This window comes from Salmo trutta, chromosome 14 (assembly GCF_901001165.1).
Source record: "Salmo trutta chromosome 14, fSalTru1.1, whole genome shotgun sequence".
NCBI lineage: Eukaryota > Metazoa > Chordata > Actinopteri > Salmoniformes > Salmonidae > Salmo > Salmo trutta.
Window position 1 is genome coordinate 13,163,605 of NC_042970.1, and position 27,253 is coordinate 13,190,857.

Here is a 27,253-nt window from a genome sequence, read left to right on the forward strand (position 1 = left end):
GAGATGTGGAGAGGAGTAGAGGATGAGAGGTGGAGTAGAGGAGAGGTGGAGAGAAGGAGGAGGTGGGGGAGAGGTGAAGAGGAGGAGAGGAGGAGAGGTGGAGATGAGGAAGAGAGCGGGAGAGGTGGAGAGGAGGAGAGGTGGAGAGGATTTAAGAGGGAGAGAAGTGGAGGAGAGGAGGAGATGAGGAGTAGAGGGGGAGAGGGGGAGAGGAGGAGAGGTGGAGTACATGTCGAGAGGAGTACAAGTGGAGAGGGGGAGAGATGGAGAGGTGTACAAGTGGAGAGGAGGAGAGGTAGAGAGACGGAGAGGAGTAGAGGGGGAGAAAAGTGGAGAGGGGAGAAGAGGGGTAAAGGAGGAGAGGGGGAGAGAAGGAGTAGAGGAGAAGAACTGGAGTGGAGTGCAGGTGGAGAAGAGAACAGGTGGAGAGGAGGAAAGGTGGAGAGGAGTACAGGTGGAGAGGGGGAAAGGTGGAGAGGAGTACAGGTGGAGAGGGGGAAAAGTGGAGAGGGGGAAAAGTGGAGAGGTGAAGAGGAGGTGGAGAGGAGGAGAAGAGGAGGAGGAGAGGTGGAGGGGGGAGAGGAGGAGAAGTGGAGGGAGTTCAAGTGGAGAAAAATAGAGGTCAAGTAGAGGAGAGGAGAGGTGGAGAGAAGGAGGAGGAGGGGGAGATGTGAAGTGAGGGAGAGGAGGAGAGGTGTAGAGGAGTACAAGTGGAAAGTAAGAGAGGTGGAGAAGAGGAGGAGGAGGAGGAGAAGTGGAGATGAGGAGAAGAGGGGAAGAGGGGGAGAGTAGGAGAGGTAGAGAACAGGTGGAGAGGAGTACAAGTGGAGAGGAGGAGAGGTGGAGAGAAGGAGAGGAGTAGAGGGGGAGAAGAGGAGTAAAGGGGGAGAAGGGGAGAGGAGTAGAGGAGAAGAATTGGAGAGTACAAGTGGAGAGGAGTACAAGTGGAGAGGGGAGAGGAGTACAAGTGGAGAAGAGGAGAGGTGGAGAGGAGGAGAAGGAGGAGGAGAGGGGGAGAGTAGAAGACGAGGAGAGGAGGAAAGGTGTAGAGGAGTAGAATAGGAGAGGGGGAGAGGGGGAGAGGAGGAGAGGTGGTGTGGAGGAGAGCGGGAGAGGGAGAGGGGGAGAGGAATTTAGAGAGGGAGGAGGAGAGGAGTAGGGGTGGAGAGGGGGGAGGTGGAGAGGAGAAGAGGAGAGATGGAGAGGAGTACAAGTGTAGAAAAGTAGAGGTGAAGTGGAGGAGAAGTGGAGAGAAGGAGGCAGAGGGGGAGAGGTGAAGAGGGGGCGAGGAGGAGAGGTGGAGAGGAGTACAAGTGAAAAGGAAGAGAGGTGGAGAGGAGGAAATGTGGAGAGGAGGGGGAGAAGAGGAGAGGAGTGGAGGAGGATAGGAGTGGAGGAGTACAAGTGGAGAGGAAGAATGTTGGTGAGGAGGAGGAGAAGAGATGGAGAGGAGTACAAGTGAAAAGATGGAGAGGTGGAGAGAAGGAGAGGAGTAGAGGGGAGAGGTGGAGAGGAGTATAAGTGGAGAGGAATAGAGGTGGAGAGGGCAAGGAGAAGGAGTAGAGGAGGAGAAGAGTACAAGTGTAGAGGAGCAGGAGGGGAGATGAGTACAGGTGGAGAGGAGCAGGAGGAGAGAGCAGGAGGGGAGAGGGAGAGGGGAGAGGGGGAGAGGGGGAGAGGAGGAGAAGAGGGGGAGAGGAGGAGGAGTAAGGAGGGAGAGGGGGAGAGGAGTACAGGTGGAGAGGAGTAGGAGGAGAGAGGGACAGGGAGAGAAGAGGAGAGGTGGACAGGAGGAGAAGAGGAGAGGAGTGCAGGTGGAGAGGAGTACAAGTGGAGAGGAGGAGAGGCTGAGAGGAAGAGAGGTGGAAAGGAGGAGAAGAGTACAGGTAGAGTGGAGTACAAGTGGAGATGGAGAGAGATGGAGAGGAGTACAAGAGGAGAAGAGGAGAGGTGGAGAGAAGGAGAGGAGAAGAGGGGGTGAAGGGAGTAAAGGGGGAGAGGGGGAGAGGAGGAGTAGAGGAGAAGAGGTGGAGAGGAGTACAAGTTGAGCAGTGTACAGGTGGAGAGGAGGCGAGGAGTAGAGGTGGAGAGGAGTAGGAGGAGGAGATAAGTAGAGGGAGAGAGGTAGAGATGATTATATGTGGAGAGTAAGAGAGGTGGAGAGGGCAAGGATAAGGGAGGATAGGAGGAGAGGAGTACAATTTAAGAGGTAGAGAGGTGGAGAGGAGTAGAGGTGGAGAGGAGGAGGAGAGGAGTAGAGGGGGAGAGGTGGAGAGGAGTATAAGTGGAGGAAGAGAGATAGAGAGGACGAGGAGCAGGAGGAGAGGATGAGAGATGGAGAGGAGTACATTTTACATTTACGTCATTTAGCAGACGCTCTTATCCAGAGCGACTTACAAATTGGTGCATTCACCTTATGATATCCAGTGGAACAACCACTTTACAATAGTACATCTATATCTTTTTTTTGGGGGGGGGGGGGTTAGAAGGATTACTATTTCCTATCCCAGGTATTCCTTAAAGAGGTGGGGTTTCAGGTGTCTACGGAAGGTGGTGATTGACTCCGCTGTCCTGGCGTCGTGAGGGAGATTGTTCCAACATTGGGGTGCCAGAGCAGCGAACAGTTTTGACTGGGCTGAGCGGGAACTGTGCTTCCGCAGAGGTAGGGGGGCCAGCAGGCCAGAGGTGGATGAACGCAGTGCCCTTCTTTGGGTGTAGGGCCTGATCAGAGCCTGAAGGTACGGAGGTGCCGTTCCCCTCACAGCTCCGTAGGCAAGCACCATGGTCTTGTAGCAGATGCGAGCTTCAACTGGAAGCCAGTTGAGTGTGCGGAGGAGCGGGTTGACGTGAGAGAACTTGGGAAGGTTGAACACCAGACGGGCTGCGGCGTTCTGGATGAGTTGTAGGGGTTTAATGGCTCAGGCAGGGAGCCCCGCCAACAGGGAGTTGCAGTAATCCAGAATGGAGATGACAAGTGCCTGGATTAGGACCTGCGCCGCTTCCTGTGTAAGGCAGGGTCGTACTCTGCGAATGTTGTATAGCATGAACCTACAGGATCGGGTCACCGCCTTGATGTTAGCGGAGAACGACAGGGTGTTGTCCAGGGTCACGCCGAGGCTCTTAGCACTCTGGGAGGAGGACACAATGGAGTTGTCCACCGTGATGGCGAGATCATGGAAAGGGCAGTCCTTCCCCGGGAGGAAGAGCAGCTCCGTCTTGCCGAGGTTCAGCTTGAGGTGATGATCCGTCATCCACACTGATATGTCTGCCAGACATGCAGAGATGCGATTCGCCACCTGGTTATCAGAAGGGGGAAAGGAGAAGATTAATTGTGTGTCGTCTGCGTAGCAATGATAGGAGAGACCATGTGAGGATATGACCGAGCCAAGTGACTTGGTGTATAGTGAGAATAGGAGAGGGACTAGAACTGAGCCCTGGGGGGCACCAGTGGCGAGAGCACGTGGTGCGGAGACGGATTCTCGTCACACCACCTGGTAAGAGCGACCTGTCAGGTAGGACGCAATCCAAGAGTGAGCCGCGCCGGAGATACCCAACTCGGGTGGGGTGGAGAGGAGGATCTGATGGTTCACAGTATCAAAGGCAGCAGATGGGTCTAGAAGGATGAGAGCAGAGGAGAGAGAGTTAGCTTTAGCAGTGCGGAGAGCCTCCGTGACACAGTGTCTCAGTTGAATGACCAGCCTTGAAACCTGACTGATTTGGATCGAGAAGGTCATTCTGAGAGAGATAGCAGGAGAGCTGGCCAAGGACGGCACGCTCAAGAGTTTTGGAGAGAAAAGAAAGAAGGGATACTGGTCTGTAGTTGTTGACATCGGAGGGATCGAGTGTAGGCTCTCTTGAAGACGGAAGGGACGTAGCCAGCGGTCCAGGATGAGTTGATGAGCGAGGTGAGGTAAGGGAGAAGGTCTCCGGAAATGGTCTGGAGAAGAGAGGAGGGGATAGGGTCAAGCGGGCAGGTTGTTGGGCGGCCGGCCGTCACAAGACGCAAGATTTCATCTGGAGAGAGAGGGGAGAAAGAGGTCAAAGCATAGGGTAGGGCAATGTGAGCAGGACCAGCGGTGTCGTTTGACTTAACAAACGAGGATCGGATGTCGTCGACCTTCTTTTCAAAATGGTTGACGAAGTCATCCGCAGAGAGGGAGGAGGGGAAGGAGGATTCAGGAGGGAGGAGAAGGTGGCAAAGAGCTTCCTAGGGTTAGAGGCAGATGCTTGGAAGTTAAAGTGGTAGAAAGTAGCTTTAGCAGCAGAAACAGAGGAGGAAAATGTAGAGAGGAGGGAGTGAAAAGATGCCAGGTCCGCAGGGAGGCCAGTTTTCCTCCATTTCCGCTCGGCTGCCCGGAGCCCTGTTCTGTGAGCTCGCAATGAGTCGTCAAGCCACGGAGCAGGAGGGGAGGACCGAGCCGGTCGGGAGGATAGGGGACATAGAGAGTCAAAGGATGCAGAAAGGGAGGAGAGGAGGGTTGAGGAGGCAGAATCAGGAGATTGGTTGGAGAAGGATTGAGCAGAGGGAAGAGATGATAGGATGGAAGAGGAGAGAGTAGCAGGAGAGAGAGAGCGAAGGTTGCGACAGCGCAATACCATCTGAGTAGGGGCAGAGTGAGTAGTATTGGAGGAGAGCGAGAGGGAAAAGGATACAAGGTAGTGATTGGAGACTTGGAGGGGAGTTGAAATGAGATTAGTAGAAGAACAGGAGTAGAGGAGAAGAACTGGAGAGGAGTGCAGGTGGAGAGGAGATCAGGTGGAGAGGAGTACAGGTGGAGAGAGGGAGAGGTGGAAAAGAGGAGAGGTGGAGAGAATTTTAGAGGGAGATGAGGAGAGGAGGAGGAGGAGGAGAGAAGGAGAGGACTACAAGTGGAGAGGAAGAGAGATGGAGAGGAGTAGAAGGGGAGAGGAGGAGAGTTGGAGAACAGGTGGTGAGGAGTAAAAGTGGAGAGGAGTACAAGTGGAGAGGAGGAGAGGAGGAGAGGTGAAGTACAAGTGGAGAGGAAGAGAGGTGGAGAGGAGGAGAGGTGAAAAGGAGGAGGAGGAGCGAAGGAGAGGTGGAGAGGAGTACAATGGGAGAGGAAGAGAGGTGGAGAGGAGGAGAGGTGGAGAGGAGGAATGTGGGGCGCTGGAGATGACGAGAGGTGGAGAGGAGGAGAGGTGGAGAGGAGGAGAGGTGGAGAGGAGGAGAGGTGAGAGGTAGAGAGGTGAGAGGTGGAGAGTTGGAGAGGGGGAGAGAAGGTGAGTTGAGAGGAGGAGGAGGAGGAGTATAGTGGGAGAGGAGGAGAGGAGGAGAGGAGAAGAGGATGAGAGGTGGAGAGGTGGAGAGGTGGAGAGGAGGAGAGGAAGAGAGGAAGTGAGGAGGAGAGTTGGAGAGGAGGAGGAGATGAGGAGGAGAGGAGTAGGAGGAGAGGGGGAGAGGAGTACAAGTGGAGGTGGAGAGGAGTACAAGTGGAGAGGAAGAGATTTGGAGAGGAGGAGAGGTGGAGAGGAGGAGGAGAGGAGAGGAGGAGAGGGGGAGAGGAGTACAAGTGGAGAAGAGTAGAGGTGGAGAGGAGTACAAGTGGAGAGGAGAAGAGTTGGCGAGGTGGTTGAGAGTAGAGCAGAGCTGAGTTCTAGGCAGGCTACAGGCAGCAGGCAGCAGAATAGATAGCAGTAAAGGAAGAAATACTGCTGCTGTTGCTACTACTCTGTCCAAGAACATGCTGGAGAGCTGACCTTGAGGGGAACGGAGAAAATTGACAGGGGGCAGAGCGGTAACAAGGGCCAGCGATATATCAGGCAGGCAATCTGGAGCACTTTATCCAATGGGGGGTCAATTCCTGCAGCAGCGACGTAGATCAGTTTTCAGGCTTCAACACACGCTCAAAGGGATAGGTTAGATCGATCCAATTCTGAATGACTGGGCCACAGATCAAATCCCAGCAAATCATTCATACACAACATAGAGTGCAGAGTATTCATATGGATTTGGGATGCAAGGAGAGCAACAACAGATGTCTGTACTCTATATATACCTCTATTTGTACCTCTATGTGTAGCTCTATATGTCCTTCTATATGTAGCTATATATGTCCCTCTATGTGTAGCTCTGCATGTAGCTCTGAATGTAGTTCTTTATGTAACTCTGTACGTACCTCTGTAAGTCCCTCTATACGTCCCTCTATACTTACCTATATGTGTACCTCTATGTGTAGCTCTGTATGTAGCTCTGTATGTAGCTCTGAATGTAGCACTGAATGTAGCTCTGAATGTAGCTCTGAATGTAGCTCTGTATGTAGCTCTGTATGTAGCTCTGAATGTAGCTCTGTATGTAGCTCTGAATGTAGCTCTACATGTAGCTCTACGTGTCCCTCTATGTGTCCCTCTGTATGTAACTCTGTATGTAACTCTATATGTAGCTCTGAATGTAGCTCTGAATGTAGCTCTGTATGTAGCTCTGTATGTAACTCTGTATGTAACTCTATATGTAGCCTTGCTGTGTTTATTTTTATTAACCAGGCAAGTCAGTTAAGAACAAATTCTTATTTACAATGACGGCCTACAGGGGAACAGGGTGTTAACAGCCTTGCTCGGGGGGAGAATGACAGATTTTTTCCCTGTCAGATTGGGGATTCGATCCAGCAACCGTTCGGTTACTGGCCCAACCCTCTACCCGCCAGGCTACCTGCCACCCTCTGACCACTAGGCTACCTGCCGCCCTCTGACCACTAGGCCACCTGCCGCCCTCTGACCACTAGGCTACCTGCCGCCCTCTGACCACCAGGCTACCTGCCGCCCTCTGACCACTAGGCTACCTGCCGCCCTCTGACCACTAGGCCACCTGCCGCCCTCTGACCACTAGGCTACCTGCCGCCCTCTGACCAATAGGCTACCTGCCGCCCTCTGACCACTAGGCTACCTGACACCCTCTGACCAATAGGCCACCTGCCGCCCTCTGACCACTAGGCTACCTGCCGCCGTCTGACCACTAGGCTACCTGCCGCCCTCTAACCACTAGGCTACCTGCCGCCCTCTGACCACTAGGCTACCTGCCGCGCTCTGACCACTAGGCTACCTGACACCCTCTGACCACCAGGCTACCTGACGCCTCTGGCCACTAGGCTACCTGACACCCTCTGACCACCAGGCTACCTGACGCCTCTGGCCACTAGGCTACCTGATGCCCCTGTGTCATCAGCTTTTGGTTTCAGTTCAGAACACTTGATTTTAAGGAGGCTCCATCACAATGTCCGGTTCAATCATTTTGAGCATCAAGGAAATTAAACGCGTTATGAACTGTAGCATACAGATGATGTTGCCCATGTATGTCAATGGAATGTATGAATACCCACATTGATGATAAATACAACAGACACACACTCAATTTTCTAAGCAAATGAAACAGCATTTATGCACCCAAAAATATTTTGGAAGAACAGACTAAAACGTAGCATCACATTGCCTTTCAACATTGCTCTTTCGCAGTTATTGCGCTGGCTAAACATTTAATGATTTCAAATGAATAGCCTTTCTTCCTGGCTGCGTGACCTTTTCTATTACTGCTTCTGCTTTGGTTCTCAGCATCTCACTGCACCTCTGAGACAGGCCAGATGGCTAGCCTATTGAGTAACAGAATCTGCAAGACAAGAGCAGTGTTCCACCACCACAGTCTGTTGGCTGAAGCCCAACACTCAGTCTACAGATGTACGATCATAATTTGATCACTCTTTTGTTGCTGAGAGTTTTCCTGCACAGCAGGAAATGCAAACTTGTAGTGTATTCGTGCACTTTTACGCTGCTGCTATTCTCGGTTTATTATCTATGCACGGTCACTTTAAAAACGACCTACATTTACATAATACCTCAATTACCTCGACTAACCGGTGCCCCAACACATTGACTCTTACTGGTATGCACTCACTATTGTTATTTTACTGCTGCTGATTAATTATTTGTTACTCTTATTTCTTCTTAACTTCTTAAAGCATTGTTGGTTAAGGGCTTGTAAGTAAGCATTTCACTGTAAGGTGAAATGTTGTATTCACCTGTTGTATTCGGCGCATGTGCAAATACAATTTTATTTGATTTGATTTTGCTTCAAGGTTTAAAAAGGTTTGTAAAAAGTTTGTAATTTCCACTTTAAAATGTCAGACTTGATTTGCCCTAACAAAAAATGTATTAACCCCTACAAAAAAACATAATTAATTATAATCCATCTGTTTAAATAATTGACATTTCCTGTAGCTGCAGGATTAGCTCCAGGATTTTTTCCTGCTGTAGCAAACTGGCTCATATTAAGACCCTACATCTGTAGTCTAGTGTAGGAGGTAATGGCTATAGGCCACATACAAAACGAACTCCACCATGGCATTGATTGTCCCCTTCATGGTGTAACTTCCCAGCACTTCCCAACAACTTGACAGTAAGGCACAATGTTATGGAAAGGTCACATAGAAACGTACTGAGTAGAACAGACATGTGTATTTGCCATGTAGAGTAAAGAATTATGTTAGCTCTATACATGACATTTCTATGCAAAGTCCAGAATGTGACCCTGAAAAATTCTAGCAACGAAACGTGACCATTGGTATTCAGGTGATGAGTTCAGTATGAGTTCATGCCACCACTGGTCAGCTGAAAATAAACTGGGCATCTTTAAAGGATGAAATTACAGTCCGGTCAATGAGAGCACTCATTGTTTTGAGGCGTGCAATATATCTCCATACTGAAGCTCCATACAATTTGGAATTTGGAACCAAAAAAGCATTCCTTCAGCGGTGTCATTTGAACTTTCATGTATTATTTAGCAGTAACCCCCTGTGGACAAAATAAATATTGCACACTTTTTCCACTAGATCTACTTTTTAGGGGGGGGGGGGCATCGGAGGAGCCGTGAGAGTTCATTAAGATGCTATTCAAAGAGGTAGGGTTTCAGACGATTTGAAAAAGATGGGAGGGGACTCCACTGTCCTAACTTTAGGGGGAAGCTTGTTCCACCATTGGGGTGTCAGGACAGAGAAGAGCTTTGATTTGCCCTCTCTGTAGGAGTGGGAGGGCCAAGAGACCAGAAGTGGGGGAACGGTGTGCCCGGCCTGGGGATGTAGGATTTGAGCATAGCCTGAAGGTAAGGAGGGGTAGTTCCCCTTGCTGCTCCGTAGGCAAGCACCAGGGTTTTGAAGATAATGCGAGTTTCGACTGGAAGCCAGTGGAGTGTGAGGAGGAGCGGGGTGACGTGGGAGCATTTTTGAAGGTTGAACACCAGGCGGGCTGTGGCATTCTGGACAAGTTGCACAAGTGGGGAGCCCAGCTAATAGAGAGTTGTAGTAGTCCAGACCAGAGATGACAAGTGCCTGAATTAGGACCTGCACCGATTCCTGTGTGAGGAAAGGTCGTGCTCTACGGATGATGTATTGGACTATTCAGCCACCTACAAATTCAACCTTGATGAAAGGATTCTAACAGCGCATCTACTATAAATAAGACTGAACATGGCATCAAACAGAACACAACATGACATACTGTGTACCCTCTTGAGTATGGAATCCTTCTTTCTTTGATGAATACAAGGCATGAGAGCAATGGATCTACTACACTATTCCAACATGCCTGATTTCCTGGTGTCTGTAGCGTTCCACCATAAGACCACATACTTGCACAGACGTAAACGTTTTTGTATAGTCTTCATCCTCTGTGAAGACTTGGCCTCCCTTGCACTCTGTTCCTGGCATCTCTGGCCATGCTTCACATTCTCATCATGGTTTGGGTTTAACCATGAACTATTACATGTCCAGCATTATATCTGGAGCTTAATGCATCTTCTCAGGCTAGCAAATGCTTTGATCCATTCATTCATAACTTCATAGGGATATCCCTGCTTGCAGAGCAGACTGGGTTAATGACCAATAAAAGCACTCGAATGCATGGACTCCATGTTATGGATTGATTGAGCAAGCAGCAGGGAGCATTACCAGGGAGCTCGTATGGGAGAATGTGTTATGTGACGTGAGTTAAGCTACGGCTTATGCCACAGCAATACAGGGATTGTACATTGTGACAGGTCCTCATAAAGTAGATATTCTATGCAGTCTGTGATGTTCATGCGTATCTTATCTCACACAGTCCTCATTTTCCACATGAGGAACTAGGGAAAATTGACTTAGAATTGCTCCATGCAAAGTGGTTGCAATTTACATTTATATGGTTGGGAGCTGGTGTCGTCAAAGTGTGGCACAGGTATGATTTTCAACAACGTTCCAACCAATAATGTGTAGCCTTTAAAACACTAGATTGCTGATGCTATGTTTTGGCCAATGAGAAGCTTTGAAGCCCCCGGTCGGCCATATTGGTACTCCTCAGAAGAAGCCCTCCTCCATAGACGGGTTGGTTGTTTAGCAACAAAACCGAAGCATGCGCAACTATATGGCAAAACAGACAAGGCTGACTTAGATTGTTGATAACATGTAAACTATATTTAGTCTCCAATGTTTATTGAAAAGATAAATAAATGTGCACAATGAGCGCTTGTTGTCTCAAATACATCATTACAGTTATTGGTTAGCTCGCTTAACATCAGTCAGAACACATCAAAACAAGATATGGTAATATATCATTACAGTTATTGGTTAGCTCGCTTAACATCAGTCAAAACACATCAAAACAAGATATGGTAATATATCATTACAGTTATTGGTTAGCTCGCTTAACATCAGTCAAAACACATCAAAACAAGACATGGTATTAAGAACAAGATAAAACTAGCTGAAACGAGCCACCGACGATTCCCCACATTCTTGTCATTGTTGCTAGCTATCTGCCCAATTGAGAATCACAACAGCACATGGACTTCTGTCCCATTGAAGAGTGCACATCATTTTCGTGACATTATTAGCTAACCCGTCTATAGGAATGAATGGAATTCTACAGTATTTCAATTACATTTTTCAAGCACAAAATTACATATATTTAACTACAGTATGTTTTGCTGTTGTGGGGACAGTAACATCAGTACTCTCAAAAAAAATTACATGAAGGAACATTTTTTTTCTTCTATTTGTGTGTGTGTGTATGTTTAGCTCATATAATATAATTTTAAACTATAAATTAGGGTGTCTGTAATAGAATACATGTGGCAAAAACTAATTGTATTACTAAATCCCAAAATGGTGGGGGAGTACTAAAATGGAGGTGCGGTAGCTTCAGTCATCTAGTCTATATACAGTATATATGCTGAGTGTACAAAATATTAGGAACACCTGCTCTTTCCATGGCATAAATCCTTGGTTCCAACTCACAGCACAGGAGTCCCTGCAAATACCAACTACACAGTCATTAATGGACTGTGCAAATGTGAATAATGCCAGTGTGTCGGTTTCACTTGGAAGCGTTGAACAAGGAATTGATAGGTAGAAAACTATGTGTTTTATGACATCCGTGTTAAGGTAGACCTGCGCCACTATACAGTATCTAGTAAATTCTTCCAAGGGAACTAGGCCATAATTTCAAACAAAATAAGCATTACGTATGGGAATATTTTCGCATACATTACCCATGTACAGTACCTTACATCATAAGACAGAGCGCGTTAGTAGGAGAGAGACAGAGTTAGTAATAGAGAGCGCAGTAGGAGAGAGATAGTTAGTCAGAGAGAGAGAGGTAGTCAGAGAGAGAGAGAGAGAAAGAGAGAGCTAGTTGGAGAAAGAGAGAGAGTTAGTAGGAGAAAGACAGAGAGAGTTAGTCAGAGAGAGAGAGTAGGAGAGCGAGAGAGTGAGTAGGAGAGATAGAGTTAGTCTGAGAGAGAGTTAGTAGGAGAGGGAGAGAGAGAGAGAGTTAGTAGGAGAGAGACAGAGTTAGTAAGAGAGAGAGCGTTAGTAGGAGAGAGATAGTTAGTCAGAGAGAGAGAGAGAGAGGTAGTCAGAGAGAGAGAGAGAGAAAGAGAGAGAGAGAGCTAGTTGGAGAAAGAGAGAGAGTTAGTAGGAGAAAGACAGCGAGAGTTAGTCAGAGAGAGAGAGAGAGTAGGAGAGAGAGAGAGTGAGTAGGAGAGATAGAGTTAGTCTGAGAGAGAGTTAGTAGGAGAGGGAGAGTAAGTAGGGGAGAGAGAGATTAGTTGGAGAGAGAGAGAAGGTTAGTTGGAGAGAGAGATTTAGTCAGAGAGAGAGAGTAGGAGAGAGAGTTAGTTGGAGAGAGAGAGAGTTAGTCAGAGAGAGTAGGAGAGAGAGTTAGTTGGAGAGAGAGAGTTAGTCAGAGAGAGAGAGTAGGATAGAGAGAGTTAGTCATAGAGAGAGAGAGAGAGAGAGAGAGTTAGTAGGAGAGAGATAGTTAGTAGGAGAGAGAGAGAGTTAATAGGAGATAGAGAGTTAGTAGGAGAGAGAGTTGGTAGGAGAGAGAGAGAGAGTTAGTAGGGGAGAGAGTTAGTAGGAGAGAGAGAGAGTTAGTAGGGGAGAGAGAGTTAGTAGGAGAGAGAGAGAGTTAGTAGGAGAGAGAGAGAGAGTTAGTAAGGGAGAGAGAGTTAGTAGGAGTGAGAGAGTTAGTAGGTGAGAGAGAGTTAGTAGGAGAGAGAGAGTTAGTAGGAGAGAGAGAGAGTTAGTAGGGGAGAGAGAGTTAGTAGGAGAGAGAGAGAGTTAGTAGGAGAGAGAGAGAGAGTTAGTAAGGGAGAGAGAGTTAGTAGGAGTGAGAGAGTTAGTTGGTGAGAGAGAGTGAGTAAGAGAGAGAGAGTTAGAAGGAGAGAGAGAGAGTGAGTAGGAGAGAGAGAGAGTGAGTAGGACAGAGAGAGTTAGTAGGAGAGAGAGTTAGTAGGAGATAGACAGAGAGTTAGTAGGAGAGAGAGAGAGTTAGTAGGAGACAGAATTCCAGGAAGAGAGAGCTGGATCACAATACCATTTACATATCTTACTGTATATCTGTTTCAAGGACACATCATTTGTTTTTGTTTTTGTTACCTGCAGAGCATTCTTTAAATGGTAATTGAGAGAAGGTATTTATATAGGTGTAGCCCGAACAGCTCCTAATGAATTATTAATTTGTGGCAGCACAGGTTTGGTGTCATTTACCCCAGCATTTCACGCTGATTTTATTAAACACTCGGGCTGCTGCTGACTGACCAGTCAAGTTGCAGCTCCATACAATATTCATCAGCAGAGATGAATGGTTATACCCTCCAGGATTTAGATGGAACGAAAAACACAATAACAACAAATCCTCCCCACTTGTAAAAACACAGCATGTCTCCCCAGGAGGTCAAATGGCTTGAGAGGAGCTGCTCTCATGCCTCATAATGCCCTCCAGGGGATGAAGGGATGAGCGAGTGGAGGAAGATGAGGTGGGGTGGGGGCGGAGGTATGTTGAAATTAAACTACACAGGGGCCATGGAGAGCTCCTTAACACTTGAAGTCAGAGTAACTCCAGTGGGTGGGTATCTCCAGTAGATGGGTATCTCCAGTGGGTGGGTATCTCCTGTGGGTGGGTATCTCCTGTGGGTGGGTATCTCCAGTGGATGGGTATCTCCAGTGGGTGGGTATCTCCAGTGGGTGGGTAACTCCAGTGGGTGGTAACTCCAGTGGGTAGTAACTCCAGTGGGTGGGTAACTCCAGTGGGTGGGTAACTCCAGTGGGTGGGTAACTCCAGTGGATGGGTAACTCCAGTGGATGGTAACTCCAGTGGGTGGTAATTCCAGTGGGTGGTATCTCCAGTGGGTGGGTAACTCCAGTGGATGGGTAACTCCAGTGAGTGGGTAACTCCAGTGGGTGGTAACTCCAGTGGGTGGTAACTCCAGTGGGTGGGTAACTCCAGTGGATGGGTAACTCCAGTGGATGGTAACTCCAGTGGGTGGGTAACTCCAGTGGGTGGTAATTCCAGTGGGTGGTATCTCCAGTGGATGGTAACTCCAGTGGGTGGTAACTCCAGTGGGTGGTAACTCCAGTGGGTGGGTAACTAAAGTGGGTGGTAACTCCAGTGGGTGGTAACTCCAGTGGGTGGGTCAAACTCGTCTGCAGTACGTAGGGTGCGGTGAAAAACTGTGATGTGATGCTGAATTGGAAAGCTTAGGGAGGCATGCCAGGAGGGTGCAAGCACCCCAGCTCCAAGCAAACGACGGAGACTCATGAGTAAAACTCTGCAAGAGTACGTAGTTGAAATCACAGGGGGTCAGCATGATGATGGAGACAAAAGGGAGTATAAGCGACTGTTTTTCAGCACTAGATGCCGTGCTGGGGGAAATGTCATCAAGATTTAGCGAAGGAAATAGTCAACTGGTGGAAACTCTGTATACCATGGATCCCGAGAGCCGGAACTGTTTGGATGTGAACAAGGTCAAACCATTGTTGGATCTAACCAAAACTGAACCAGTGGAAGCAGAGTTTATTGTGGCTCGCACATTCTTGCAAAGTGAAATCACAACCACAGCCAGCAACAACAAATGGACCCCACTCAGTGTTCTTTAAAGATACGGTGGGTCTTTGTCAGCAGTATCGATTGAGCTGTTGCCACTGACACATGGACTAACATTTGGGGCATCTACAGCAGTAAATTCCTTCTCCACCCTGAAGAACGTATTCAGTGAACACAGACGCATCAACTAAAAGACTAGCTTTTCCAGCTGGCATTTGAGAGGGACCCAACAAGTAAATTTCGCCAGGAAGGAGAATGGAATTTCGCCAGGAAGGAGAATGGAATTTCTCATGAGTTTCAACACATCATGGAGGAGGCTTCAACTCTTCTAAATGGTAAGCTAGAACCTTTATGGCGCTGGCCGCCGTGCAAGAATTACGAATGCATTGTAAACCTGGTTGTTTGGCTGATTTTTTTGTGTAATGTATAGTTACTTTAGGCCTTGCTTTTTACTTCAACGCATGTTAGATTTATCAGTCATTCTTAATGTCATTGCTTGCATTTGTGGGTCTAACTGCTATTGATAAATATACAGCTTTGCATTATTCTATGGGTATAGGGACCAATGTAGCCTATTGGTTGTGCTCTGAGGTGAGCCCTGTGGTGAGTTGTCCTGGCTGTCTACTTCGCTGTGCTGAAATTGGCAGCTCATCTAAAGTTATCATTTCATTGTGCTGACTGGCGGTAGCCTTCTGTCCATGGTCCTGAATCGATTGTTACGGTGTATGCCGTTTTAAAGAGAGCATCTTGGGCTGCCAGTCTTCATGGGGCTTCTCTTCAACATTGTGTGCTTTCTTTTGTGCAAAATTACAGTTATTGTGTATTTGTCAGAGTTTCAGGTAGGCCTACATTATTGTACATTTTGAATGTCTCAGTAGTATAGGACTAATACTGTGTGTAGCCTACTAAATGAAGTAGGCTAACGTTCACTCTGTTATCATTAGTTTGCATTACACATGGTCATTGTGTGATATCCTACTGTAAAAGTATTGTCGATACTATAAGAGAATGACACAAAGACAACGTTTTTTGCCCACTCCCTACTCTCTTGTGTGTGTTGCTCTTTAAATGGACATCTTACCCGCGGCAGATTCAAATTGGCTACTGTCATGTAGGAAATTTCTCATCAGCTATGAATATAGAATATGCAGTTAGTTTGATTCAGTTCGCTTTTTCTGAAACTCTCCCACATGGGAAATATTGTGCACCTGGAGAAGTGATCTGCTTGGCTTACTGTAGGTTCTTACTGTAGGTTCTTACTGTAGGTTACTGTCACAATGGGTGGCCTGAGGAAGCAGGAGAGGTGGAGTCAGCTGCAGGAGACAGATGATTCCGGGAATAATACTTTTAATAAATATTCGCACGGAAAATACAAGCACGGAGTGCAGGGTGTCAAAAATCGAAGGCACCACCCTCTTCGAAAGAAAACTAGGGACGCAGCCCTACAATAATCCCGTGGAAAAAACACAGACCCTCGCAAGCAATATCAGCCCAGACAATAAACACCACATAGAAATAGACATAATAGAACTAACATAGAAATAGACTAACAAGAACATAGCCCAACAAACCCCGAAATTCTCTAAACAAACACCCCCTGCCACGCCCTGACCAAACTACAATAACAAACAACCTCTTTTACTGGTCAGGACGTGACAGTTACTTTCATTGTGTAGTGTCACAAATTCTACATTGATGTAGCCTATAGTTGTAATGATTGAAGGCTGTAAGAATCTTTGCCAGCACAGGGATGCTCATCCTGTAGATCTGACCTGTGCGTGTTGCTAGGCGTAAATTATGTGTAAGCTTCCCAGTAGCTACGGCTGCATTTCAGATACACTTGTACGTCGTAGTGGGGAGCATATCTTTGTTATGTTATTCTATAAAACAATGGTTATTGATGTGTATGGCTACATTTCAGTAGTAGGACCAATCTACCTTTTATTAGGGCTCTAAAGCAATACTAGTTGTGTCCCCCATGGATTTAAAATGCCCCCTCGGGCAAGTCTTCCTGGAGCCGGGCATGATTACACATCAGGAACAGCCAGGGATGAAATGGTATGAACCAGGTTACTGTTTTCTGTGGGATGTTGACAACACAATGACAGCAGTCCAGATATATGGCGAGTAGAGTGTTGGCCCCTAGCTACTACCACTGATGCTGCAGTACACACCACAGCCACACTAAACACCAGCTGTTGTTGTATGTATCACTTATGCATGAAGTGTTTTCTACTTTGGTATGGTGTGTTTATGTTTAACCATTTCAACTACTCTTGGCGATAATAGGAATGCATTTGTCAACGTTTTATAGCTTATTGTATGGTTATGCAAAAATGATTTTGTAACGTTTCAATCACATGAGGTGGAGATAATAAAGTGATCTGAATGAAAAGCCTCAGCTGGAGAATGGCCCCAATTCACAGGTACAGGAGGGAGTGAAGGGCTAGTGGTGTTTTAATGCAGTGAGCATCTGTATGCAGGCAGGGAGGCGCAGCAGCCGGAGGGGGATGAAATATTCATCAAATACTGTCTTTCTGACAATGAAGCTACATGACCATGGTCTCCGTTTCAAACATCCAAGGTGCCCAAAGCAAAGAGGGAACTTACCTGACATCGTTTCAGTTTGTTTCATTCAGCACTCGGGTGCCAACGCGACACCAGCATTCACAACTCAACAGCACAATTAAACGAGGGACTAGTAGTGAGTCACTGTGATAAAAATAAACGCTCCCCTCACCTGAGAAACAATAGATGTAGATATAATGAGGGAATGCATGAATCTTTAATTGTCTGGCTCTGAACCGCAGAGGATAAAAAGAATGCAGCCCTCAAGTGTAGCCCCCTGTAGAAATCCAGGGTTAAACCTAGACTGTGATATCATATTTTCTATGAAGCACAGAATTTCTCCTGGATTACGGTATCTTCTATTTTAATGTCCGGATCTGTTGTTTGGTCTGTGGTATGGGATGGAGGTTCCAGATTCCCAAAGCCTGCTGTCCATGGTCGTAATACCAAGTGGACAGAGAATGGAATCTAATTGGGCTAGAGAACCCGAGAAAAAGGTCATTGTGCAATAACATTTATTTTATCTATTGTATTGTAGATGTTCATATGCCTAACTATTCATAATACTCCTTTTATATTATCCCTGTACTGTATGCACAGATGACGCTCAGCAACCCTTAGTAGCCAGTCACTCAAAGAGTGATGTCCTGTGGTTTATGTCCTGTGGTTTATGTTTAATGCCCCAACAAAGAGAGTTGTGACTAAGGAAGCATGCAACAACAACAGGATATCCCCTGTTTATAGCAGATATGCACCAAATATTTATCACATGAATTCATGGCATTATCAGTTGGTATCCTGGCTCCTTGAAAAAGCCATGTTAATCTGATTTCACCTCAGGGAGCATCTCTTACATTTTAGAGAAACAAATGACCATGACATCTCTTTCAAAACAGTACAGTCAGTAAGGTTACCCATATTCACTGATATTTAGCTACGGCATAAAGATAATACATTTGTCATGAAAATCTGGCAATTGGAAGAGAAGTGATAAAGTGGCAAATTATATGTAGGCTATCATGTAATGCTACCCTGTAAACCCAATGCACATATAATGATATTTAAGCTGACAAGAAAAAACTTGGACTTTCAGCACGACTTACTGGAAATGTTGTTGTACCCTATTTCATGAACTTCTTTATGGGGTCAACTAGACTTACAAAAGGGCTAGTCTTTCAGCCTCAAAACCTTTAGATTAGATAACATTTATTCAGTAACAATTGAATGACAGGCGCGAGCTATTTGACCATCAATTTCTATCCTTGCCCTACATCGATTTAAGCCTGGAGGGAAACCATCACTTTAGAGATTTCAAGGGTTTCTGCGTTTACATTTTCTGCGTATCCAATTTCTGTAAGCGGGTCAGCTGATGTGGGTAAAAACACAAGGATTGATGGCCATAAATGTGTTGACTAATCTTTGCTCTCTATGCCAAGGCATGGAGTGATTCAGGGTCGTTCTGAGCCTAGTGGAAATGAACTGGCAGTGTGAGGGATACGGGTCCCTGCTGTGAAGATAACAGGGGATGTGGGAGGGATGAGAAATAGATCAGTGGTTCCCAAATGATGGGTTTGGTCCCACTGGTGGTTTGCTGCCAATTCCTACTGGGCCAGATCTTAAGGGATGGAGATATATTGTTCTGCTCATCTGGGAGGTTGCAGGAAATGTACAAAAATGATTTTAGATTTTAAGTCAAGGTAAATTAAAGTTTTGGATTGTTAGAGACAGTTTGGTAGTTTAAGCAAGTTAGCACACAGCCCAGTAACAAAGACCAGTGACAACACTGATAATCTACAGAGATAGACCTCCTCCTATGTGCTTGCCTATTGTACAACAGGCAGCTTTTAAGATTTTCAAATCAGGAGGGATTAAATAGACGGGCTACATGTTCTTCAGCACCAAAAGGAGTCAATAAGTCATCAGCCGATTCAATCCTGAAGAGGATGATAAATCTACGAAGGAGATTATACTGCATTACAAAAATGCATTTCAGCCTCAGTTGTATTCTCTCAGAGGCGACTCATAGCACACTAACATCTTCTTGTGGACTCTTACGACACACACATTAGACTGTTGACCCTAACATTTCTGTTAAAGAGCCAAGTTAATGAGCCAAAGAGTTTTTTTGGGATCAACGGATAAAATATGAGGAAGGATAATAGCCATAGTCTGTAGAACCGAATTGTTCCACAACCCAAGATTAGCATTTGTTTATTTAGCCCCAGCTGAGCATTATCGCTATCCGAGCAAAATAAGGGTAGCATCCCTGTTAGCGTGCTCAAAATAGCTTTAGGTCATACAGCAACTTCCAACCATCTACATTAGCAAAGTAATCTGTTAACCCCCTAAGGTCGAAGTCCGCACCCCGTGGAAATCAAATCATCATCATTTTTAAAAATCCCGATAAAACTCTGTCAGTTTAAACTAGAGATATCTGTTGTTTTGCATTGGATGTGTATCAATCCACCGAATCTACGTCACACTTCTGCATCTGCTGTGAAAGGTGACAGAGCTAGATGGGTGTTTGTCAGAAAATGTAAAATCAAAAAACTAAATGATCCTTGGTATGACTTTCTTAAAACAATTCCATATAGCTTAGTAGAACCCCACCTCCCTCCCCCGGCTTAGACAGGTCTTAAACTCTGGGTTAAGTGCAAGAACCTGCAAAAAACTGAGAGAATTATGTGACATTTGGTTTTCAAATATTTTTACTGACAGAGCTCCTAGCAAGCGGCAGATTATTATTAAAAACATTTTCATACAAGAATATTTGGGGAAATTCCAATGTTAAGTTTCATGGGACACCCCCTTGGGCCTGGCTCATTTGATTGAATTTGATTGAAGAGACACATAATGGTGAGTGACAGCATTATAAGATCATTTTCAAAATAGAATTACTTATTTTTCCAGCAGGATATCCAGACAAATTAATTTGACCCAGCTCTATATGGCATACAGATGTAGGATCTTAATTTAAGTCCGTTTTCTACAGCAGGAAATGTAAATTATGAAGTGGATAAAAATTAATGGGCCTTTCTTTTTAGGGCAAATCAAGTTTCATATTTCTAAGTGGAAATTACAAACTTTAGAAACCTTTTCAAACTTCAAATACACTACAATTTTATATTTCCAGGAAAATTCTCCACAATAAAAGAGTGATCAAATGAAGATGCTACATCTGTATGGGTTGAACAGTATATAGCATTAAATGGGTTGTAATTATGATTACAGGGTAACATGCATTTGTAAATACCAACCCACTAGGCACAATGTTAATTCAATTCAATGTTAATTCAATGTAATTTGTCAACGTATTGTGATGTGGAATCAACATGAAAAATACATTGGATTTGAAAAAAGTAATCAACTGTTGTTTTGAGGGTAAAATTTCAATCACAGAATTCTGTCATCATGGCAACCAAATTTAAACATTTAAACAAACCTTGTATAACATATATTGAATGTGTACCTTTAAAACAATGTCAGCTCTTCAATGTTAAATACACTATCAGAAAAACAAACAACACGATGGGCAGCACCTCCTACTGGAGAATGTATCTACAAACATGTCCTCTTTGGTCTACTATCCAGTAGACTTAACCAAGCCCTGCTTAGTTATGATATTTCTCACTGACTATTACCAATGTGCTATTGTGAGAATGATTAGTGAAAGATCTCCACTTAAAAACTAAATAGATTCACTTTTGCTGTGAAGGTTATTCCAAAGGGTAAGTTTAAAAAGTGACTGCACCTAAAAAACAACTAATCCCTTGAAAACAGCCTATGTGGCATCGATATGAGTCAGAAACATTTATTCTATTGTCAAAATTGACTACAAAGTGTAAATAGAATAATTTTTGTCATATCTAAAACAGAGTTTGGAACCTCGATGTGTCAAGAGTAAATAAAGGTTGGGTTTTGATTACAATTATGTCAACAAATCATGGCAACTTTTGCCAAGCTTCTCTTGCAAATCACCCCTCTGCCCACTTCGGGTTCCTTTCATTGAATGGGGCTCTTGTTTCATCGCCCCCAACCAATGCGTTCAAAGGATCACGGCCGTTTGAGATTTAAAAGCCCTATACAGATTGACTATGCAATGCATGCTTCCAGAAGGATGCACAACCAACAATTATGGTTTGCATGGCTTGCCGAAGGACCCTATCACACGGAATAATAGGTGGTTGGACTTTGTTGGTCCCCAGTGGTGGTGAGTATACCGGTAGCTAAATCATAGACTGCCGGTTATGTGTTTGATCACTCTCTGAGAAGCAACCCATATCTAGGGTACAAATAAATATTGGATGCAGCTATGGTGGTACTAACCTACTCATGTCTGACTAAAACAGTGTACTAACTAGCAGCAAGAAACTCAAACCAACCCAGAGCAAAACATGTTACAGCTGTCTTAGAAATATATAGATATTTAACTAGGCAAGTTTAAGAACAAATTCTTATTTACAATGACATCCTACTGCAGCCAAACCCTCACAACGCTGGGCCAATTGTGCATCGCCCTGTGGGACTCCTGATCACAGATGGTAGTGATACAGCCCAGGATTGAACCAGAGTCTGTAATGACACCTCTAGCACTGAGATGCAGTGCCTTAGACCGCTGCGCTACTCAGGAGGCACAGCATTTGCATAGTGCGATGGCGTCACCGGCATGAATCTAATCCAATCTGGAGCCAGTCAGTCTACAGCTGTAAAGCATAGAATTCGCTTCCAAACGAGATTACATTATTTCTCAAGCTATGTTTATAATTGAGGGATGACGAAAATTGTTGACCCTGTTTTTCTCCTAGACAAGGAGCAAAGGTGGGTATCATAAAATGTCTAGAAATGTGATTGTAATGGTTTAGCGACCTCCAAAAATCATGTAATTCACTGTTCACTTGCTATTTTCACAGCTTGTCAGGCAAGACTTCAGAATAAAAGTGTGTCATGCGACACAAGTACACTTCCTCCGTTGTTGCTAGTACCCCTCGACTCCTATGAAAGGACATGCCAACTTGAGGCTTCTGATAGTGACCCAAGTTACTGCCCTGATGAAACAGACAGGTTAATCAACAACGACAGGCAATGTATGTTATGTGAAAAGTTGAATTAAAAAATACCCGGCTTGATAAAATAGTAGTCTAATTGACAATGAAACATGAAAGGTGCACATTGTTATATTAGCGGAACACTGCTTCTATGGTATTATGTCAAGGGTTGTTAATTGGATCTGTTACTACATTTGAAAGTTATCAAAACTTACTTTAGAATAAATTCTGCATATTGCATTCTTCCGATATTACCCTGTAGGCTACCCATACCGAAGCCTATATACACTACCAGTCAAAGGTTTTAGAACATCTACTCATTCAAGAGTTTTTTGTATTTTTACTATTTTCAATATTGTAGAATAATAGTAAAGACATCAAAACTATGAAACAACACATATGGAATCATGTAGTAACCAAAAAAGTGTTAAACAAATCAAAATATATTTTATATTTGAGAATCTTCAAATTGCCACCATTTGCATTGATGATAGCTTTGCACACTCTTGGCATTCTCTCAACCAGCTTCACCTGGAATGTTTTTCCAACAGTCTTGAAGGAGTTCGCACATATGCTGAGCACTTGTTGGCTGCTTTTCCTTCACTCTGCGGTCCGACTCATCCCAAACAATGTCAATTTGGTTGAGGTCAGGGGATTGTGGATGCCAGTTCATCTGATGCAGCACTCTATCACTCTCCTTCTTGGTAAAACAACCCTTACACAGCCTTGAGTTGTGTAAGGGTGTTGGATCATTGTTCTGTTGAAAAACATACAATAGTCCCACTAAGCTCAAACCAGATGGGATGGCTTATCGCTGCAGAATGCTGTGGTAGCCATCCTGGTTAAGTGTGTCTTGAATTCTAAATAAATCACAGACAGTATCACCAGCAAAGCATCCCTACACCATCACACCTCATCCTCCATGCTTAACGGTGGGAAATACACATGTGGAGATCATCCATTCACCCATACCGCGTCTCACAAAGACACGCGGTTGGAACCAAAAATCTCCAATTTGGACTCCAGACCAAAGGACAAATTTCCACCGGTCTAATGTCCATTGCTTGTGTTTCTTGGCCCAAGCAAGTCTTTTCTTCTTATTGGTGTCCTTTAGTAGTGTTTTTTTGGAGCAATTTGACCATGAAGGCCTAATTCACACAGTCTCCTCTGTACAGTTGATGTTGAGATGTGTGTTACTTGAACTCTGTGAAGCAACTATATGGGATGCAATTCTGAGGCTGGTAACTCTAATGAGCTTATCCTCTGCATCATCGGTAACTCTGGGTCTTCCACTATGAGGAAAGCCCATAAAATTGTTTTCTCTGCTACCGCACGGCAAGCAGTACCGGAGCGCCAAGTCTAGGACTAAAAGGCTCCTACCCCCAAGCCATAAGTCTGCTGAACAATTAATAAAATCGCCACCGGACAATTTACATTGACCCCCCCTCCCATTTTGTACAATGCTGCTACTCGCTGTTTATTATCTATGCATAGTCACTTCACCCCCATCTACATGTACAAATTACCTCAACCTACTTGTACACCTGCACACTCGGTACCGGTGCCCCCTGTATATAGCCTCATTGTTATTCTTATTGTGTTACTTTTTATTATTACCTTTATTTTAGCCTACTTGGTAAATATTTTCTTAACTCTTCTTGAAGTGTTGGTTAAGGGCTTGTAAGTAAGCACTTCACAGTGAAGTCTACACTTGTTGTATTTGGCGCATGTGACAAATAAAGTTTGATCTGATTTGATTAAGAGGGAAAGAAATTCCCAAAAAATTTTTTAAGGAGGTACACCTGTTAATTGAAATGGATTCCAGGCGACTACCTCATGAAGCTGGTTGAGAGAATGCCAAGAGTGTGCAAATCTGTCATCAAGGCAAAGGGTGGCTATTTGAAGAATCTCAAATATAAAATATATCTTTTGCTTTGTTTAACACTTTTTTGGTTACTGTTTGCTCCCATTGGGCGGCAGCATAGCCTAGTGGCTAGAGTGTTGGACTAGTAATCAAAAGGTTGCAAGTTCAAATCCCAGAGCTGACAAGGTACAAATCTGTTGTTCTGCCCCTGAACAAGGCAGTTAACCCAGTGTTCCTAGGCTGTCATTGTTCTTAACTGACTTGTTTAGTTAAATAAAAATATCTGTTATTTCACAGTTTTGATGTCTTCATTATTGTTCTACAATGTAGAAAATAGTAAAAATAAAGAAAAACCCTTGAATGAGTAGGTGTTCTAAAACTTTTGACCGGTAGTGTACATTAAGTGTACAAAACATTAAGAACACCCTTCTAATATTGAGTTGAACCCATCCCTCCCCTTCCTTTTTTTCCTTTCAGAACAGCCTCACATTGTTGGGGCTAGGACTCTACAAGGTGTCGAATGCATTCCATAGGGATGCTGGCCCATGATGACTCCAATTCTTCCCACAGTTGAGTCAAGTTGGCTGGATGTCCTTTGGGTGGGTGGACCATTCTTGATACACTATTGAGTGTGAAAAACACAGCACTATTGCAGTTCTTGACACAAACCAGTGTGCCCTTGTTCCTACTACCATACCCCGTTCAAAGGCATTTAAATATTTTGACCTGCCCATTCAACCTCTGAATGGCAGGTTAGGTTATTAAGGTTAGGTTAAGGTTAGGAAAAGGGTTAGGGTTAGGGTAAGGCTTAGCTACGATGCATCTCGATCAAGTCAAGTAGTCTGACTTAACTGTGTTGTGACAAATGTCAATGAACATCAAATTGAGTAAAACAAAATTCCACACAAGATGAAGAATTAGGGATTATTGTTCATCGACATCAAATTGATACTTGCATTGATTGAATGCAGATTCCTTAAACTCGAGTGTCCATTTTCAGATTCACAAGTTGACTGTTACCCTGTGGATAATGTAGAGACAGAGAGTCAGTGAAACAATTCCACACAAGATGAAGAATAAATAAGGGGTTAATGCTCGTTGTAAACTCTTGCATGCAAGCAAATGAAGAATATATCTTCTTCCTCTGGCACCCGCCAGGTGAAAACATATTCTAAAATCCACATAAAGAGAATCTGCGCATATTCCCTCCAGTGGTGTGTTTCCAAACTGACTTGTTGCAGAGAAACATCACTGCGTAATGAAGTAGTGCATACAAAATGTAATTATTTTGCTTAGGTTTTCATGTATGCAATAAAAATTTAATGTTTAATGTGTTTCCATCACATTTTCAACTCTGCCGATAGTTTTGTCACAAACTGTTGCATTAAATAGGAAATCTGCCTACTCTGGTCTTGGCACATGCGCTCTAGCCAACAGCTGGCAGACACAGTGCTAGTAGGATGTGCGGCTAGGCTAGTCTACATGAGGAGATTATTATGGATAAGAGCGAGAAAATGTGTATTTGTCAAACGGCAGTCAAGCATCAATCATCATGTCACCAGAATAATACCCTCGATATTTATTGGAAGGAGCATCAAGCTCATGGCGTGCACTTTCAACACCCTGTGAAATTCATAATAATTGGCTTAATCTGTGGTCTAATAAACTACATGGTTTCTCAAATCGAAGTGGGAGGACCACCCACCATTTCATCGTGTGACTCCAAGTTTGCATTGATATGATGGTTACTTGTATGAGTACTTGAGCATAAAGGCATTTCCACCGCAATTTCTCTCATAATACATTTTACAGACACAAAAAGACTCCACTATCTCAAATGAACAATTGTTTATACAATTGCTCCAAAACTTCACAGCTGTTATGAAAACTGTCAATGTGTAACATTCGTTGTAGAAGGAGACCAAGGTGCAGCGTGATTGGCGAACATTTTTTCCTTTTATTAAAATGAACACAAAATACAAAACAAAACAAACTTAAGTTCTTGCAGGCTTCTAAGCAGCTATACAAAAACAAGATCCCACAAAAACCCAGTGGGAAAAATCTGCCTAAATATACTGCTCAAAAAAATAAAGGGAACACTAAAATAACACATCCTAGATCTGAATGAATGAAATAATCTTACTAAATACTTTTTTCTTTACATAGTTGAATGTGCTGACAACAAAATCACACAAAAATAATCAATGGAAATCCAATTTATCAACCCATGGAGGTCTAGATTTGGAGTCACACTCAAAATTAAAGTGGAAAACCACACTACAGGCTGATCCAACTTTGATGTAATGTCCTTAAAACAAGTCAAAATGAGGCTCAGTAGTGTGTGTGGCCTCCACGTGCCTGTATGACCTCCCTACAACGCCTGGGCATGCTCCTGATGAGGTGGCGGATGGTCTCCTGAGGGATCTCCTCCCAGACCTGGACTAAAGCATCCACCAACTCCTGGACAGTCTGTGGTGCAACGTGGCGTTGGTGGATGGAGCGAGACATGATGTCCCAGATGTGCTCAATTGAATTCAGGTCTGGGGAACGGGCGGGCCAGTCCATAGCATCAATGCCTTCCTCTTGCAGGAACTGCTGACACACTCCAGCCACATGAGGTCCAGCATTGTCTTGCATTAGGAGGAACCCAGGGTCAACCGCACCAGCATATGGTCTCACAAGGGGTCTGAGGATCTCATCTCGGTACCTAATGGCAGTCAGGCTACCTCTGGCGAGCACATGGAGGGCTGTGCGGCCCCCCAAAGAAATGCCACCCCACACCATGACTGACCCACCGCCAAACCGGTCATGCTGGAGGATGTTGCAGGCAGCAGAACGTTCTCCACGGCGTCTCCAGACTCTGTCACGTCTGTCACATGTGCTCAGTGTGAACCTGCTTTCATCTGTGAAGAGCACAGGGCGCCAGTGGCGAATTTGCCAATCTTGGTGTTCTCTGGCAAATGCCAAATGTCTTGCACGGTGTTGGGCTGTAAGCACAACCCCCACCTGTGGACGTCGGGCCCTCATACCACCCTCATGGAGTCTGATTCTGACCGTTTGAGCAGACACATGCACATTTGTGGCCTGCTGGAGGTCATTTTGCAGGGCTCTGGCAGTGCTCCTCCTGCACCTCCTTGCACAAAGGCGGAGGTAGCGGTCCTGCTGCTGGGTTGTTGCTCTCCTACGGCCTCCTCCACGTCTCCTGATGTACTGGCCTGTCTCCTGGTAGCGCCTCCATGCTCTGGACACTATGCTGACAGACACAGCAAACCTTCTTGCCACAGCTCGCATTGATGTGCCATCCTGGATGAGCTGCACTACCTGAGCCACTTGTGTGGGTTGTAGACTCCGCCTCATGCTACCACTAGAGTGAAAGCACCGCCTGCATTCAAAAGTGACCAAAACATCAGCC